General features: G+C 36.5%; 1 long non-coding RNA gene across 1 annotated transcript; it reads right to left on the bottom strand.

The window, feature by feature from the left end:
- Positions 1–8042: 8042 nt before the first annotated feature.
- Positions 8043–9142, bottom strand: LOC139846814 (uncharacterized). Its single transcript, XR_011759201.1, has 3 exons — positions 8906–9142; positions 8261–8375; positions 8043–8189 (listed from the first exon to the last, which is right to left on the bottom strand). It is a non-coding gene; the product is annotated as an uncharacterized lncRNA (long non-coding RNA).
- Between the last annotated feature and the right edge of the window lie 2502 nt (positions 9143–11644).

An 11644-nucleotide genomic window follows, 5' to 3' on the forward strand; every position in this document is an offset into this window, starting at 1 on the left:
TGTAATGGACTCATGTTATTGGACTTCCAAGCCCACCCTACATTATTAATGGACTTAGTTAGCCCATGTCCTACACTTGTAAGTATCAATTAGATGGAGACTACTTAGTTTAATACTTGAAGGAATCTAGTTGCACTCCTTCCCCATGCATGCACCCTTAATATCCACACTTTTAAGCTTTAGCATCTAAGTAACCATTGAACACTTCTCCCTCCCCCCAAAAATCTGCTGCAGCCGTGATTTGGTGTGAGCTCAAGAGGGATTCAAATCTTTTTTTTTTGACTACTTCATTCACTAGTTTCATTTACACTTCACACACACATTACTTGCATCTTATTTTCTCTCTTTACTTTCTCTCTTTTCTCTTCATACTTGTAAGTATTATGAAGTTCTTTTCTCTTCTTCTTTTCTTTACAAAACCAAACCTAAAGCACTCTTAATCATCATCATCATTTGTTGTTGTTTGATACTTGTCTTGTTAGTTACTTATTAGTTGTTATTAATTACTTACTTTGTAGTTACTTGTTACTTAATTACTAGCTTTCAAGAATCAAACTTACTAGTTTGATTCTTCATAATATCTTGTATTTTCAAGAACATACAAGAACAAACTACCTAGTTATGTTCTACATACATTATGTCAAAAGATTTAAAGTTCTTGTGTTGTAACTTATACTTGAAGTACATGAAGTGAACTTAATGTTTACTTTCTAAATCTTTAAAGTATGAAACTCATGAACTTATTTACTTGATTATTTAGTTTTACTTGCACTTTAATTTTATGATTTTGGTTGTTGTTGGTCAAGTACTACAAGTTAGTCTTGATCTCATATCTCTTGGAACTTAAAGTTAACTTAAAAGTTCAAGAACATATAAATGAGTTTCCTTTAAAAATAACTTTGTATACTTATGCTTGATCTAGACTTTTGGGTCTTGGATCTTCAAGATCTAACTAAAGAACTATGTTCTACATCTTAAGATCTTGATTAGTTAGTTTACTTTCAAGTTTGTAACTTGTTATTGGCTTTAAAGTTCATGTAGGTGTTAGATCTAAGACTTTGATGTAACTTTGGTTCATCAAACTTCATACAACTCTTAAGTGAGTTGTGCTTCATGTCTTAGACTTGCACTAGGGTTATGATGGTCAAGACTTGGTTAAGATGATGTAGATACATCAATGAGTTGTACACTTGAAGCTATATGCATCAAGGACGAGAACCATGATGAACATCAAGCACCAAGACCACCGGAACCCACTTAAACTTACTGTTTCTATCCAAAACCTACTGACCTGATGTTTCTGTAACATACCAGTAGACCTGGGCTGCTCTAACCTTGATTTTTAGATAGAACTTTTCGAGTAGATAACTTTTCATATAGGACTCGTCTTAATCCGAGTTACGGTTTAGGATTTATGGCCCTCCGATCGTCACTATGTCCTTTAACGTTGTGCAGAAATTTCTGACCTACTCGCACTTAGACCGTCGCCCCGGTCAAACCAAGACGAGTTTACTTCTGTAAATTTTACCACACTTAAGGGACTCATAGACGGAGCCATGGCCACTGGTCTCACCTTAATTCAGTAAGGGTAGAGGCCGTGGTGACTGACTGAAGTCAGACTTTATTTTAAACTACTTTCATAAACGAAACCTACTTTACGCCTTTTGTTTGTTGATGATTTATGATGACCCTTAAGACCTTAAATACATACTTTTAAACCTATTAAGACGATTTACTGACTTAGTATTATTTGCCTTAGGTTGAGGACCTTCGGACCATTTACTTGCACACCTTTCCCGACTACTACCTTACCGCTACATATCATTGTGAGTTATAGCATTCCCTTTTTACTTTAACTTATTTTGGGAACTGAGAATACATGCGGATTTTATGTTTTATATACTAGGCATGAGTACTTAAACTTATATATGTGTGGGTTATACAACGGCATAAACATTCCCTTTAGCTCGGTAACGTTTAATCATCGGTTTTTGAACCATGAACGCGAATCTTAGATATGGATCCATAGGGTTTGACATCCCCACTCGGGCTAGTAGCGCTAGCATTTAACGAGTGTTTAATACTTCGTAGACATACGCACTTGCCAAGTGTACTTTCAGGGGGTATAAACGTTAAGTTAGTTACCAAGTGCCCACGGTTAACATATACTTTATCATACTGTTTTGAAACGCTCTTTGTAGCACTGAAATCTCGTGGCCTACCTTACATACTGTTATACTTAAACTATAGCTCACCAACCTTTGTGTTGACGTTTTTAAGCATGTATTTCTCAGGTGCTTGAGGTTGCTTCCGCTTTGTACTAGTCGTGCTGTAGAACCCGCTGCTTAGAGTTGTCCACGCATGAACTACTTTACTTTGCATTCAAACATTCGTACTTTTGAACTATGACTTGTAACGACCATTGTGGTCACATACACTTATTATTTGCTTCTAATTAGTGAAGCATGCTTTCGAAATGTAAAACATTTGATGTCGGTTATGACATCACCTTTTTATCGTGAATGCAACTTCTTTAATTACAGCATACAGTACTTAACCTTGTAATGATCCTGTTGTTGATGATTCGTACACGATGGTTTTGTACGGGGCATCACATTTGGTATCAGAGCATTGGTTGTAAGGAATTAGGTTGCATTAGTGAGTCTAAGACCGACCCGAGTAGGATTCACTAATAGAACTAATCTACAACTTGCTAGTTTACGTGTTTCTGCTGAACTTACTGCATGCTGCTGCTTACTGTTACTGCTATATGCCATATGCTATTACATGATTTCACTACTGCATGATGCTACTTGCTTTCGATTGCATGCTACTTTCATACGAATTACTGTTATTGCCATGCTAGTTACCGTTATACATGATTTAAACTGTTCGCCTATTATTTGCTTGCTTTATGACATACTGACATGAAAAATTTATTTTTCCTTGTTCAGATGTCGGATGTTCCACCTGCTGGCATTTCGGGCAGTACAGACTCGGACCCCATCGCCCTACCTACTGCTACACCTGCTGCTGCTGCTGCTGATACACCGGCCCCGACACCCACTAGTGATCCCGGCGCTTCCACTTCCGGAGCTGGTACTAGTGCACCTGCCCCAGTGTCTGTTCCCGGACCCTCGAGGTCACAGCCCCGCATTGGTGGTATTGAGATCCCCGCGGAGTTCGGGGAAGGGCCGTTTCGTAACCACATGCGCACGCCTTGCCGACGCACTCCCGACGGACGTTTAGTCGTGATTCCTCCAGGCAGACACAGACAGATGTTGGCCGCCTTCGGACGCTTCGGATTACCAGCTCAGCCACCAGTGTCACCACCACACGATTCGGATGACTCATCATCCGCCGATTCTTCATCATCAGACGACTCCAGCGATGATGAGGATCCTGCTGATAGACCTATTCAGGCACCCTCCACCCCGCCGAAGAAGTGGTACCGTTTCGACGGCACCGTCATTCCAGGGGTGAATAGAGGTCGTGCTTTTACTGATGCTTTTGGCCATCGTCGTAGGGTTACTGCTCGTAAACGAGTTGTGCCATACCCTGCCGACCCACAGATACGTAAGGTTCCCCGTTACGTATTGACTATTCCTGGAACCGTACCACCTAGATTTAGATACGGACCACTTACATCTAGGGACGTACCGTCGACATCCGGAGCCGGACCATCTACATCAGCACCACCGGCACTACCCGCACCACCCGCCCCACCTGCACCGCCTGCCCCACCAGCTCCCTCTAACGAGGAACTGATGAGGGAGATTGAGACCCTCCGAGCTCGAGTCACTGAGCTCGAGGAGCAGTTGGCTCGAGGAGCAGTTCACCCGCCTTCACCGTAGGACCTTGTATTTAGATTTCATGATGTAATCTAGATATAGTTTCATGTATTTCATATGTATTGTACGAACTTATTCAGATGTATGTAACTTATTATTATTAATGAATGGAACTTTGCGTTATTTAATTCTTGCACGATGTTCTATTTACATTGTTGTACGATGATTCTGTGGTATTTGTACCTAGATGCATTATTTAATAACATGTGATGTTTTGATTCCATGTTGGTCACTATATACTGTATTATTACTACTTGCATACTGGATTTTGACTTGAGTCAAAATTTTTGTTTAGAATACCATGGCTAACGGAAGATCCACACCTACCGCCGCCCAGATTGAGGACATGATCAACGAACGGGTCGCTGCAGCCCTAGCAGAAAGAAATCTTGAAGCTCCACCGCCACCACCACCGGTTATTCCACCCGTTCGAAATGGGTGTACATACAAGGAATTCCAGAGCTGCAAACCGCATAACTTCAGCGGCACCGAGGGACCAGTTGGTCTCACCAGATGGTTCGAGAAACTTGAATCAGTATTCCGAGTTAGCAACTGTTCGGAGGACAATAAGACCAAGTTTGCATCTTGCACGCTATCTGACGGCACGCTAACGTGGTGGAACACGTTAGATCAAGCGAAAGGTATCGATGAGGCGTATGCTACGCCATGGGAGGAATTCAAGGCGGCTATGATTGATGAGTATTGTCCGAGAACCGAAATTCAGAAGATGGAAATTAAATCCCTCAATTACACTAAATTTCCAACAATCCTCCCCAATTTAGTGCAATTCGTTTCATGAGAATTAAACAAATTAAAACAAAAACTTATGCATAAATGAAGATATCTTGGAGATTGAATTTTCATCTTAGTACATTACACATTCCAAATATTCGAGAATCAGGGTGTTCTAAGAATTGAACCCTTCAACCCATTTGAATAACTGAAAATAATATACACATAAGTTTTCAAATACTCTAAAGCTATCCTGACACTTTACAAGCCATGTGTCCATATCCTTTCATGAATGTATCCAAAGCTAAAAGTCCAAGCTTTGTTGAAGCGGCAAAACTTCACATTCACATAGGTAGTTCACTTCAGTCATGCACCTGCTCTTGCACTTTTTCAAATGAACTGTTAAGAAGCTAGACTTCAACCTCACCTTCAGCAGGTCCGAGTACATACCTTACCTTGGGATGATATAAAATTTATGTACTCCAAATTTCTAAATATAAGCCTTCCGCATTGAATTCAACTTCTAATTTTCATTGGAAGGGAATTGGGTATCTTATAATTAGAAATTTATGTGGACTTTAAACCCATCCCCACAGCAGACTTGTCAACCAAGTCTCTTGCCAATCCCTTCGTCAAGTGATCAGCTAAATTCTGTTGCGACCTCACGAACACTATAGAAATCACCCCATTCATGATGAGTTCACGAATCATGCTATGTCTGACACCTAAGTGTCTAGATTTTCCATTGTACATCTGGCTATAAGCCTTTGCCAATGTCGCAGCACTATCACAATGGATAGACATGGGTGCTATAGGTTTAGGCCATAATGGTATCTCATGGATCAAGTTTCTAAGCCATTCTGCTTCTTTACCAGCAGCAGCTAAAGCAACAAACTCAGATTCTATTGTTGAGTTGGTAATACATGTCTGCTTCTTAGAAGCCCATGAAATAGCACCTCCCCCAAGCAAGAACACCCAACCACTCGTTGAAGAATGATCTTCAATATTGGTTATCCAACTAGCATCAGAATATCCTTCTATTACAGAAGGAAATCCACTGTAAGATAAACTATATGCCATAGTTTTCTTTAAATACTTCAGTACCCGCCTAATTGCTTGACAATGATGAGTACTAGGATTACTAGTATATCTACTCAGTTTTCCCACAGCAAAAGCAATATCCGGCCTTGTACAAGTCATGGCGTACATCAAACACCCAATCACCTGAGAATACTCAAGTTGTGATACAACTTCACCTTGATTAGGTATAAGCTTCTCACTTGGATCAACATGGGTACTCACAGGAGTACATTCAAAGCAATTGAACTTTTTCAATACCTTCTCAATATAATGAGATTGACAAATCGAAATTCCTTTGCTTTCACGTTTGATCCTAATGCCAAGGATAACGTCAGCCTCCCCCATATCTTTCATGGAGAATTTTGATGACAAAAATTCTTTTGTGAAATCAACCTGACTTTGGTCAGTCCCAAAGATTAGCATGTCATCAACATATAGACAAATTATAACTCCTTTACAAGAATCATCAAATTTACTATATACACATTTATCTGCTTGGTTTAATTTAAAACCACTAGATAAAACCACTTCATCAAACTTCTGATGCCATTGCTTAGGTGCTTGTTTCAAACCATATAAGGACTTCACAAGTTTGCACACCTTGCCTTCATTTCCTGGCATGACAAAGCCCTGAGGTTGGTTCATATAAACCTCTTCATCCAAATCACCATTCAAGAATGCTGTCTTCACATCCATCTGGTGAATAACCAGATTGTGAATTGTAGCCAAAGCAATCAGCAGTCTAATGGTAGTGATACGTGCCACAGGAGCATAAGTATCAAAATAGTCAATTCCAGACTTTTGTCTAAAGCCTTGAATGACTAACCTTGCCTTGAACTTTTCAATAGTTCCATCCACCTTCATCTTCTTTTTGAAGATCCATTTGCAACCCAAAGGTTTGCAACCAGGAGGTAGATCAGCTAACACCCAAGTGTTATTGCCCATGATGGAATCCATCTCATCATTAATTGCCTCTTTCCAGAATGCAACATCCTGAGACCTCATTACTTCATCATATGTTTTAGGATCATCATCAACATTGAAACAATACGAATATTGGGTAGAAACATCATCCCTGGAACCTTCAATTAAGTATAACTGAAAATCAGGTCCAAATGATTTAGGTTTCCCTTTTCTTTTGCTTTTTCGAATCTCAAGTGACTGATCAACAGCCTTTTCAAAGACTTCATCATTACAATCCTTATTTATTCCATTGTTACTTAGAATCATATCCTTTGGTCTAGGTATAGATGAAAATCGATTTTCATCAAAGATTGCATCCCTTGAATCAATCACAGAATTGATTAAGACAAACTCATTAGGCTCTATTACATAGAACCTATATGCCTTGGAATGTTCAACATATCCAACAAATATGCAATCTATACCTCTTTCACCTAAACTTTTCTTCTTGGGATCAGACAGTCTTACGACCGCCCTACAACCCCATACCCGAAGATAATTCAAGTTAGGTTTCCTTTTATTTCAAAGTTCATAAGGTGTAATCCTGTTTCTTTTGTTAGGAACTATATTAAGCAAATAACAAGCTGTTAACATAGCTTCCCCCCAAAATCCTTCACTTAAACCCGAATAGGATAACATGGAATTAACCATTTCCTTGAGGACCCTATTCTTCCTTTCAGATATACCATTTTGTTGTGGAGTATAAGGAGTTGTGGTCTCATGGATAATACCAACGGATTGGAAATATGATTGGTCAATGTATTCACCTCCCCTATCCGTTCTAAGTCTTTTAATCAAAGCCTTTTGTTGTAATTCTACTTCAGTTTTAAATATTTTAAATTTATCTAATGCTTCATCCTTAGTATGTAACAAATAAACATAGCAAAACCTAGAAGCATCATCAATAAAAGTTACAAAATATTTCTTGTTCCCTAAAGTAGGAGTAGCATGCAAATCACATAAATCACTATGTATTAATTCTAAAATCTCAGTATCACGATGTATATTTTGAAAAGGTTTCTTAGTGATCTTTGTCAACATACACGTTTTACATTTTTCATTGTTCATATCAAAGGCCGGTATTAATCCATCTTTAGACATATCTTGCATTCTTTTAAAGTGTACATGTCCTAGTCTAGCATGCCAAAGAATAGAATTATTTATGCTAGTAGTAGACATACAAGCAATATCAACACTTACATGTTCAATGTTTAGTCTAAACATTCCATTACTCAAATAACCAAATCCAGCAAATAAACCATTTTTAGATAGAACAAACTTGTCAGATTCAATAACTTGCTTGTAACCACAATTATTCAACATACTACTTGAAACCAAATTTTTTCTAATTTGTGGTACATGCAAAACATTAAACAAAGAAATAATCTTTCCAGAACTAAAACTTAAATCCACACGACCACGTCCATGAATAGAGGCTGTTGACTCATTTCCCATATGAAGAATTGATCCATCAGTCACCGACTCGTAAGTCTTGAACCAACATCTATCCTTACATACATGAATAGTAGCTCCAGAGTCAACCCACCACGCAACATCATCATCCTTCACAAAACAAATCTCAGATATATACGAAACATAATAATTCTCAATTGAATTATTAAATATATTCTGACCTTTTGGGGCTTGGTTGTTCGAACCATTGCCCGAACCATTTGTGCTAGATCCCTTAGCATTGTTAGTGCCAAAAATAACCTTGCAATCCCTCTTCAAGTGTCCAGATTTACCACACTTCCAACAAGTCAATTTAGACTTCTTATTAGGATCAACTTTGTTATTACCTTGATGTTTACGTTTTCCCTTTTTGTCCTTATTACTAGTGAACTTTTTATGTTCCACCATATTGACAACAGACGTACCAGCAACTTCGTTGCTCTTTGGCTTGTCATTATCCTGCAACCTGAGGGATTCCTCAATACGCAGATGACTACCCAACTCAACAAGAGTTAACTCCTCCTTCTTATGTTTCAAAGAATGTTTAAATTCTTTCCAAGATGGAGGTAGTTTATCAATTATGCTTGAGACTTGAATAGAATCATCCATGTTCATCTTATGTTGTGTGAATTGACTAAGTATACGAATGAGCTCATTGTATTGTTCCAAGACCGGTCTAGAATCGACCATCTTGTAATTATTAAAATTACTCACAAGGAACTTTTTGCTAGAAGCATCCTCAGACATATACTTGGTTTATAAACAGTCCCATAGTTTTTTAGCAGATTCAACATTTAGATAAATATCAAAAAGGGAATCAGCCATACCATTGAGGATTAAACCTCTAGCGATGTAGTCATCGTTCTCCCACTTGCACCTTTTCCGAATTTGTTCAACAGTAGCATCATCACCATGATCTTCAGGAATTGGTGTGCTGAGTACGTACACCACACTCATGCTGCTCAGAAAGAAGTGCATCTTCTTTTGCCATCTCCTAAAATCAATTCCCTCAAACTTATCAAGTTTGGAGAAATTCGCCGTCATGTGTTTCATCGTAGCCGCCATCGATTATAACAAATAATTACTTTCGATTGTTGGAGGTTTTATTGAAATTTCGTGTAGGGTAAAATAATTGATAGCCGGATAAATCACTGAATCGTGGTATCACTTTCCGAAAGTAATTATTCGACTCTTATTGCCTGAGTTACACGAATATCACTTTAGGATAAGACAGAGATTAGTTCTTGTTATTGGCAGTAAACACGAACTCTTTTGCATAAGAGTATTAAGGTGTTTTTTATATATCTTATTCTCATAAATGATAGTCCTTATTTATAGGCACCCAAAAACAAGTATTATTCCACGATGGAGATGTTTCACTAACTAATTTCGTTTTCAAATCTAAAACAAAACATTTACATAAAGTTGTTTGTTTTATTTCCAACAACCAAATCTAGGAAATCGTTTTCAAATCTAAAACAAATCCTTTACATAAAGTTGTTTGTTTTATTTCCACGATGGAGATGTTTCACCTAGTGCAGGAATAATACTTCCGTAATCACTCAAATTTGTGATAATGGAAAACCACTTTCGGGTCCGGGCAATCTATCACTTAATGAGTGTACACTCCGTACCTCCTAACCCATTTACAAGTGTAGATTAAATCCCTCAATTACACTAAATTTCCAACATAACCCTCGTTGTAACGTTAAGCAAATATAACTACTTACCATGTACTAATCACTTGATCTATCAAATAAACGCTTAAGTTGGCGATATAGTTTATAACTTTAATGTTTTATGACCAAATATCGGTGCTAAAAACATTACTTTTTAGACGATATCACGACTCCCAAATCAAAAATCAATGGCGTCCCGAATTTTGTTCAGTACTAATTATATTTGAATTTGAATACTACCTAGTAGTTGTTTTTATGAAAAAAACTATAAATTCTAAAATTTATGAGGTTCTATAGTAAAACTTAGTAGTGTCTTATACAATTTGAAAAGTATAGTGATTGTAAAACACAAAAAAGCTAGTATAAATCTAAAAAATATATGGGTCCTATAAATAAATTTAGTGGTGTTATGAGGAATACTTTCTAATAAAAAGTTTCAAACTAATGGTGTCCCGTAACCTCACGAGTTATCAAGTATTCTCCTTTGGTTTCCCTCGAGACATCACAAAGAGCACAACATTCCCTTTCCACGAAAATACCTATAGCTTTCAAGTTTTGTAGAGTAGCATGTGTAATTCATCGCCACATCAACATTTTCTCATTAGAACTAACTCAACACAAAACATTCATAACCATGATATACTTACTCATTATTTTAATTAATTTTGTATTTTAATTATCATAAAATAACTTATAATTATAGGTTATAAATAAATTAAATTTAGGTAAAAGAAAAATATATAACCAATAATTCACAGTCGTCCCTCAAGAGTCAAGAGTCAAGGCAACTTGTGCCCATATTTTTGTGCAATATAACGAGCGGGAAACGAATAATTTCAAATTCAATCGTGGTAAGTTTGTTCAGTAAGTATATTTTTTTGTTGCTATCAAACTTTTGAAACCCTAAATCCCCAATTAGGGGTAATCGACTCCCAAACACTTGGCGTTTCATACGTTTTCAATCAGATTAGTTGATTTGTTATTTGGAACTAGGTTATGTATTTTCGTCAATAGTTTAATTAATTTATATATATACTTTGAACAACTGATGTTTTTATCTTTAAACATGGTATCTATTTAGATAAAGTGCATCTGTAAGAGATGCTTAGGTTTACCCAATGATCTTAAATTCCTCAAAGTATGAAGGATGTTCAACTCCACCATTTAGACACTCCATTTTTTTATCTGTTTACTTTCTAACTTCCATTGTTTACTTACTTATTTGGTTAGAACCTTGATGCATACTAATACAAATTTTTTTAGCAAAATTGTAATGTATTGGTGTTGATTTCCAGTTATGAATTTACTAATTTCATAATCATTGTGAACAGTAGAATTCAGAGACAATATGGTTGTGATTGTACTGTATATTAAAGCTCAAAAAAAAAAAAAACATTTGTCAACATTTCACATCTCTCATATTTCACATTAGTGAAATTGGGTATTTGTTGTTTAAAATATTAAGAAAATAAATTTGCATATCCTAAAACAATGACATAATATGGTTGTGATTGTACTGCAATCTAATCACATTAGTCAATAACACTCAATTGTTTTGGACGAAGGGTACGAGCACTGAGATTAGCATTAGAAGAAATTCTCATTGAAACATTTCGAACGTGATTGAAGATCTTACCAAACATGATTATGCAACATGACGATTTCCATTTCTACTAATTGAAAAGCATGTGTATAGAAATGTTATATTAATTATATGATGTATTCTTCTTCTTCTTATATATATATATATATATATATATATATATATATATATATATATATATATATATATATATATATATATATATGAAACAATATTATTATGACTATAGTTAATAATTATAATTATGAATATGATTATGATTAATTATAATAATAATTATTTTT

This window comes from Rutidosis leptorrhynchoides, chromosome 5 (assembly GCF_046630445.1).
Source record: "Rutidosis leptorrhynchoides isolate AG116_Rl617_1_P2 chromosome 5, CSIRO_AGI_Rlap_v1, whole genome shotgun sequence".
In the NCBI taxonomy this organism is placed as follows: domain Eukaryota; kingdom Viridiplantae; phylum Streptophyta; class Magnoliopsida; order Asterales; family Asteraceae; genus Rutidosis; species Rutidosis leptorrhynchoides.